Source organism: Camellia sinensis, chromosome 3 (genome assembly GCF_055761805.1).
Source record: "Camellia sinensis isolate YWXY chromosome 3, ASM5576180v1, whole genome shotgun sequence".
In the NCBI taxonomy this organism is placed as follows: domain Eukaryota; kingdom Viridiplantae; phylum Streptophyta; class Magnoliopsida; order Ericales; family Theaceae; genus Camellia; species Camellia sinensis.
The window spans coordinates 51995780-52004145 of record NC_138963.1 but is presented as its reverse complement, the minus strand read 5'-3'; the positions used below and the strand labels follow the sequence as shown (position 1 = coordinate 52004145).

General features: G+C 34.4%; 1 long non-coding RNA gene across 1 annotated transcript; it reads left to right on the top strand.

Annotated features, from left to right (window-relative positions):
- The first annotated feature begins 4892 nt into the window (after positions 1 to 4892).
- Positions 4893 to 8315, top strand: LOC114265712 (uncharacterized). The gene is made up of 2 exons (XR_014363870.1): positions 4893 to 5273; positions 7888 to 8315. It is a non-coding gene; the product is annotated as an uncharacterized LOC114265712 (long non-coding RNA).
- The last annotated feature ends 51 nt before the right edge of the window (positions 8316 to 8366 follow it).

The window sequence follows — 8366 nt, the reverse complement described above, 5'->3', positions numbered from 1 at the left end:
CTCGGCACTCCCACATGTAAAAAAAAAGATCCCGCGCAGCTCTACTCTTCTGAATCTGAAAAAAAATAAGGGTAAGCTAGATAGCCTAGTAAATAACCAACCATCACTACTAGCTGGATCAAGTATATAAAAATAAGTAAATAAATCGATAACCAATAAATATAATTTTTTTTCTACAGTTCAATAAATGAACAATTATTTGTAAGGTGGTTTCATAGCTAAAAATAAACAATGTACAATACATTTTAAATGAAAAGCCAACAAGATAATTCAAAGTAATTCGTTGTTCAAATCGATGGTTCGATATTCAGATGGTTCAATGATTTGATTCACAAAACCCATGTCTTAATGACTACGGTCACTTAGCCCGTGACAAGGCCCAGAACCACACATAGGCCGGTGGTAAAGCCCCAAAAGAAACTAGTTTCTGTGCCAATAAATAACCCCCATTGGCTAGGGTCCAAATCATAGTCAGACTAGAGTGATGTTCAAAATTCAAACAATACACAACTTTTAAATAAAACATTCGATATTTTCAGAATAAACGTTTAGTACAATTTTCAGAATAGTTTCACCAAATATTCAAATAATTTTCATAATAATATTCAATGTTGTTTTATACTTGACCCATATTTTATTTTAAGAGAACATAAAGGCTATAAATAAATATTTATGATTTTAAACGATTCGATAGGAATAAAAATGAACCAACAGTGATAGAGGGTTACTTACCTCAAACAGCTAAAATAATATTTCCCAAGCTAATCTCAAATTACCAAGATCCACCTCAATCTCACAAACCTAATAAAATATTACACCGCATAAACAATTATTATGTGCACCCATCTATCTCTTCTTGTAACAACAATAAAATAAATTAACCCAATTGCCTATTAAGAACTCCCACAATTTAGCATCAAAACAAAGCCATCACGGTTTCGGAAATTCTCAACCCATATTATTCTATTGTTGTTTATATACACGTAAAAAGTTGTAATTGCTTGTAGTCAATCGTGTATCCCACAAATACACCACCATTAAACTTAACCCATCACATATCAATCTCAAAATATGAACCACCCAAATGGGATGCAAAATACACTCTAAAATTGAGCAAAATTGAGACCCCCAACATAGACTACATCAATATATCTATTTAATCATATATGCCCGTAAAATCATCTATTGATATATTAACACTAAAATCATAGATAGGAATACAATAAAATAAATCTTACCTAAGTGATGAATAAAGCAAAACTACCACTCTTATAAATCCTCCCTCTTCCTTGGTTTAGGTTTCTTTTCTTTAATTTTAAACTTTTCCAAACCCTTGCTTGCTGCCTTCACCTTTAACTCTTCCAAACCCTTTCTGCAGCACAAGCCTCTCTTCTCTTTTTCTTTTCTTTTTTTCTTTTACCTTCTCAAACCCTAGCCGCCTATGGAGCAATTCATAGCCTCTGTTTTGTTTGTTTTCCAAGACTTAAAGCCACAATAGGTGGGCTTATTAACCTAATTTCTCAAAGTTACAAAATTACCCATCTAAGTAATAGGAAATATAATGCCATCTCATAACTAATTCTTTGATATTAATAAATGACTCATATAAGTTAATTTAATTACTAATCTATCCAATAAAATAATAATATTTAAAACTTGGGTTTTACAGTTAATGGTTGTTAAGAACCCTAAAGATGAAGATTGTAGGAAACAGCTTTTAATTTGAGCACACATGACATCATTTTTGTTGTTACATGTGAGATTGTGCATGACTCCTCAAATTTGAGGAGAAATTGTATTGATTTTAGCTTTGGCAACCACACTTTGCATTGAGTATGATTTTACGCTCAAAGTTCATGATTTTGAGTTCTTGTATTAGCATTGAGCTTTGATTTGAAGCCATAGCCTCTACTTGAGTTGAGAAAGTTTGAATCAACATGTTTTTGAAGAGTTTTAACTTAATTGTTACCCATTGAGAGTTGGTTTTCGCAAAGGGAAAAACTCCGGCTCCGTTTGGTGGAGTTTTCAAAATATAGTTTCATACTCACTTTTGAGTGTGGTGTTTGTTTAGCGTTTTTAAAAATTAATTACACATTTACTTGTGAAAACTCTTTCCAAGGCGAGAAAATTTAGGCTAACCGGACGTCCCACCGATTGACCGGAACAATGTCCGTTTTTTTTTATTATTTTTATTTTTTATATATTACAAAAAAATAAACATCTGTGAATTTTTTTTAAAATTTTTTATGAGCTTTGAATAGAATTTTGAATTGTGTGTTTGGTTATGAGTTATAAGTTTTTGTATCAAATATCATATGTTACATCACTCAATTCAAACTCGATTTAAAACTCTTTTCAAAACTCATAACCAAACAAATTTTCCACACTCAAATCATAATTCAAAAACTCACAAACTCAAAATACAACTCTATTCTCAAATTATAATTCTAAAAACCCTACCAAACACTACCTCCATTTTTCAGCAGAATTTTTGAATTGTTTTTCACCCAGACCGCTCGAGCAGCCCGGACCACCGCATGAGCGGCCGAGCCTCTTTTGCCCAAAAATGCACACTGCTTAACCACCATTCGTGCGGCCAGGGCCACCGCATGAATGGCCAGGTCACCGCATGTGTAACCAACAAGGCAGATTCTGTCTGTTTTTCTATCTATATTTCTGACTTGTGAGCCTCCGTTTACATGGTTTTCACGTGGTTTTCATGTGCATTCGTATTCATAATGAAGGTGGGAATTAAAGAACAAAAGAGAGAAATTTAGTGATGCGGTAACGAACAAACTAAACCATTATACTTGTATGTGTTGATGTAGGTCAGACGCCGCATCCTAGCCAGTTACTCCATGGAACTAACTATGAGTAACAATATTGTAAACATATGTTTGAGTTATATTTATTTTTTACTGTTATTGTTATTGTTATTGTTAAGGGCTGTTTTTACAGCGATATGATTTACTAAATGAATGAGTATCCCACTTCATGCAATATGTTCACAAGGCCCATACTTGAGGATAACAATACCGTGGTTATGTTCATGTGGCCCACACCCGGGGGTAAGAATACCATGGTCTATGTTCACGTGGCTCTTACTCAGGAGTAATAATACCGTGGTCTATGTTCACGTGGTCCTTGCCCGGGAGTAACAATACCGTAACCTATATTCAGGTGGCCCTTGCCCGGGGATAATAATACCATGGCCAAATGTGTACAAGATATCGAGTTATATGATTGTTCATACCGATTATGATTTGAATGACTGCTACATGTGCACGTGGATCGTTATCATTGCTGTGCTTTTATTGAACGAATATGATATTGCTATGTAAATTGACCTTAATGTTTAAACGAGCATTATTCCTAATCTCTTTATACATTTATTAGTCATTGGGCTTTAGCTCACAGTTTATATTTGTTATGTATGTGATCGGACTTAAGAAAGGACTTAAGGACGTCATCCTACCTTCTATTTTGTAAAGCCAATCATTGTGCCTCCCTTCGAGGTTTCTTTTAGTCCAACTCCAAGGCTTTTGGGTGATTATGAGTTCACCCTTTTGTAAAGTAATCAAGTAACTTATAGCAATGATCTTTTGTTTTACAAATTTTAATTAAGGGATTAATTCCCTAGGTATTGTATATATTTTTGGTACATGTATATGATATAGTGGGATGATTGTACAGTGATGCATATAAAGGTTTGCTTATTTATTTTAGTTTCACAGTTCATTGGACGAAGTACTGTAATATCATTGGCTTCCGTTAGCCCTTTATACTATTTACTGTTAAGTGGGTCTTTGGTAATCTCGAATTACTGGCCAGTTATGTCTCTAATCCCGTGGGGCGAGGGTTGGGTCATGACATGGTCACCCTCAAAGTATTGATGTGAGATATATTCTGATAAAATGTTGTGAACAGAATAAACTAATAAAGTTAGAGAAACACTTTTGAAGCTTGTTGCCCACTAGATGCATCTAGCACTTAAAATATGTTAGTATAATGTGTTAATAATTTTCATACGTATATATATAAATTTGATAAAAAGTAAAATTCATCAATTTGTAAGTATTGCACCTCTCTCAAGCTCATACTCCCAGCCACACCCTATGACTCTAAGAACAAAACATGTGTCGTCCAGTTCTCAATCGTTGTAGTGAACCTAGACCCAATGTCTTGTGTCATGGGTCATCTGATCGCATTAATAAATAAGGGGGTTGTTTTCGATGACATAAACAATCTCTGCAACATTGGTTCCAAAGGAAAATGCCTCATTTGTTTTGCTGTTACCCGTATACCAGATTCCCTTTCATCATTTCCAACACCACCATTTTGTTTCCATTTAGAACTATTGCATATAACACATTTATCAAGCTTTGCATCCTCTTTTCTGAACAACATACAACTCACTACAACAAAATACACCTTTGGCGACCAAAATTGGCGACTAAAAAAAAATTAGTCGCCAAAAGTTGTGAAATTGGCGATCAAAAATTTTTTTAATCAGCAAAAGTACAATATTTAGCTACTAATTTTTTTTAATAGGAATATATTGATTATTGGCGTCTAAAAAAAAATTAGTTGCTAAAAATACCAGAATTAGAGACAAAAAAATTATTTTAGTCGCCGTGGATTGAGTTTTTGCTACTAAAAACATTTAGTCGCTGAATGTAAAATAAAAAATTACTTTTTATCTTTGGCGACTAAAAATTTGATCGCCAAAAATTTATTTTCAGCAACTAAAATTATTTTGGTCACCAAAGAACTAAAAATATTTAGAGGGAAATATTTCAAATTTTGGAGGGATTGAAATTAATTAACATTTGGCGACAAAAAAACCAATTTGGTCACCAAAGGTGTGAAAATTTTAGACAAAACGGATATTTAAAACAGATTGTCTGTTTGTCTCTCTCTCTCTAAGCCAAACAAACCAAACAAAATGGAGAAATCAGAAGGAGAAGGGTGCTTGTTCAAAATAGTGGTGATTGGGGACTCAGCGGTGGGAAAATTGAACTTGCTCTCACGATTTGCGAGAGACGAGTTCGATTTGCACTCAAAAGCCACAGTGGGAGTAGAGTTTCAGACCCAGGTGATGGAGCTTGATGGCAAGGAGATCAAAGCCCAGGTCTGGGACACCGCCGGCTAAGAGTGCTTCCGCGCTGTTACCTCCGCCTACTACAGAGGCGCTGTTGGTGCTCTCATCGTCTACGATATCACTCGTCGGACTACTTTCGATAGCATCAAGCGGTGGCTCAATGAACTCAAGAGTGAGTCAATTATATTTTAATCAATCTATTTATTAGTTGTTCTGTTTTGTGGGTTTGATTGCTTGTTATTGAAGTTGTTGCTGTAAATCTGAATTTGTGTTTGAATAAACATTTTGGCTGTTTTAATGATTTTGAAATTGAAACCCCAAGTAGTGGATTTTTCTGGATTTTTCTGGTTTTTGGAGTTGACATACACCCAGGTATGGTTTTTCTTGATTCTATTTATTGCCAATTGTGTGCTGTTAGTTATCTCATTAGTCAATTTATTGAGAAGTAGACTGACTTCTTCTTAGATGTCAGGCACAGTTTAAAAACAGCAAGAAATTATCTTTTAAATTATTGGGACAGAATTCTTACATTTTTATTTTCTAGAATTTTTTTCATGGAACCAATTGAAGAGAAGTTAGGCGTTACTTTGGTAAAACTTTGATAGATTATAGATTCAAGTGCAAAGAAAATGATTGTTTCTGCCACAAATTAAGACTAATGCACTTTACCTTTTTTTTTTTTTTTTTTTTTTGCCCCCTTCATTTGACTGTTTGTATCTATTTGAGAGTGTGAAAGGCTTCTTGCTAATAAGACATTGTGAGGGAAAATTTACCCCATCTTTTCTTCATATCTGGTAATTGTGTACAGCTGCAAAAATTGGAGAGGGAATACTGTTAGATCATGGGACGGGTGTAGTTGTTGGCGAAACTACTGTTATAAGGAATAGAGTTTCACTGATGCTGGTGAACTAGCTTTTTTCCTCCTTTCTTTCACCATTTATCTTATAGATGAGTCTGTCAACATCCTTGCAAACTAGCGAATAATGACTGGAAAGTAGATGACTAATTTTTATATCTTCTCTCTTTTCCTGATGACTAATTTATTGAATTCGTTTGTTGCTGGGACTGAAGGAAAGTTATAATTACATTTAAAAAAATTATTGCAAAAAAATCTTGCAAACGGTAATGTGCAAATAAAGCTTGAAATTGATAACATAACCAATTAAATGAGACTGAATATTGCCATTTTACAAAGTGTGAAGCTATTTGCAATGAAACATGGATGAAGTTGGTTGACTCTTAGATACAGATGGGTCAGAGATATGATCCTTGGTAAATGCAAATGGTGGAGAAGGTTTTATGGAGGTGATTTAGAATTGCTTGGCTATAACACTGTATTGAAGTAAGTGATCTTAATGATAATGGACTTTCTTTTTTTGGGTTTTATTCTGTGATACTACTTTTGTTTAGATGCCTTTTTATTTTGCCTAGTCCCCCCGACCTAGAGGCCTAAGGTTCATAAAGGATACTTTCGTGTTTCATATTTGCAGTATTGTATCTTTCCTTTCCTACTTGAAATGACGAAAACACCATGCAAACGAGAGAATTTATTTCTGAAATTTTAAATTAGATACGAAACTTGGGATCTTCCTTTAAGGGAGGATGTGTGAGACTCTATCATTGAAAGATTTCAGGGACAGTTGATGGATTGGAACTTGCAAGAAATATTATTTATCCAAAGGAGGTGCGCTAACACTAATCAAAATTAATAGCTTGCTGACTTATTTTATGCCTTTGTCTACTATCCCAATTTCAGTTGCGAAGAGGCTTAGAATATGTAGAGGGATTTTTTTTGTGGTCTCTTCCTTCTTATTCATCATTAATTTTTGTAGTGCTATTGAAGAGGAACTAGTGGGCAAAGAGCAAAACTTAGGGCCTAGGGGTGTGCTCCCTCCAGGCCTCAAGTTCAAACTTGAAGTTTTGATGGGTCTTATTTGTGTTGGAGTCCTTTACTAGCTTCCTCCAGAAATTGCACATCATCTTGAAATGGTTCGCATAATGTTGCAGAAATTACAATGTAACATTTTCATGCTTTCCTACAAAGGGTATGCACCTGTTGCATTTCTTTATTCTCAATATTTTTGGTGGCTTTGTTATGATAATAGCAGCTGAAATTGAATTGATATATATAGCTGGTTGTCTAACTATTTGGAAAACTATTCATATTCTTCAATGGAAAACAGTTATGGGGCTAGTGATGGCTACCCTTCTCAACATGGTATCACAAAGGATGCTCAGATTTGTTTTGCAGTTGACATTTTTCATTCAGTTATGATCTTCTTTATACATTTTGATTCCATCAAATCTTTATGGACATGCTTCCCTTTCTTTTCATTAGGCTGCATTGGATCATCTAGCTCAAATCTTAAAGGACTGACATTCCATATTTTGCTAAATAACTTTTCAAGTCGTAAACCTGGTCAGATTGGTAATCTGAGCTTTTACATTTTGTGATTTTGAAAATTCATTATAAAGTGAGAGTTGATAAATTATTGGATAGATATAGTATTGCACGAAGAATGACCTATAATTGAGACATTAATGGACTGACAAATAGGATCCACTAGCTAGTACATTTTATGGGTCTTTGAAATCATTATTACATTTTGGAAGTTTCCTGTATAATTTCATGTTAGTGCTGCTCTTTTTGTGCATTTAGCACGAGTAGCAGCTCCTTCTGTTGTTACTGTACTTGCGTTTGATAGGTAGTCTGGGCTTGCCTAATTAAGTAAATTATTGTAATTGATTTCAGAGTGTTAAATCTCTGTATTTTTTTTCTTGGGCAGTCTGCTTTTGGCATGTTCATACCAGATGCTTGCATGGATAAAACTAAGAAGAAGGGTTGGAACTTGTGGATTGATGCTGGAAAGAATGTGGTGAGGAGAAAGAATATAGAGGCCGTCGTGAGAAGGGTGATGGACGGCGGTAATGATGACAGAGAAGGCTAAAGTGCTGGGAGAGATGGCATTGAAAGCTGTTAAAGAAGGTAGATCATCTCATAGAAATTTGCCGGTGTTGATTGAAGAGCTTGAGCAACTAAGAGATCAAAGGGCTAAGGATGATTGAGGGTTATTACATTGTTTATGTCTATGTCTATGTCTCTGTTCTTCACTGCTTATCAGGGATGGAACCAAGAATTCATTTGCGGGGGCCAAGACATAAATAAATTTTTTTATATGAATTGATATAAATTACTATTTTTTTAATTCAAAAAGTAAACTAAAATTTAATATTAAATTAGTACGTAAAAAATAAAATCATATAT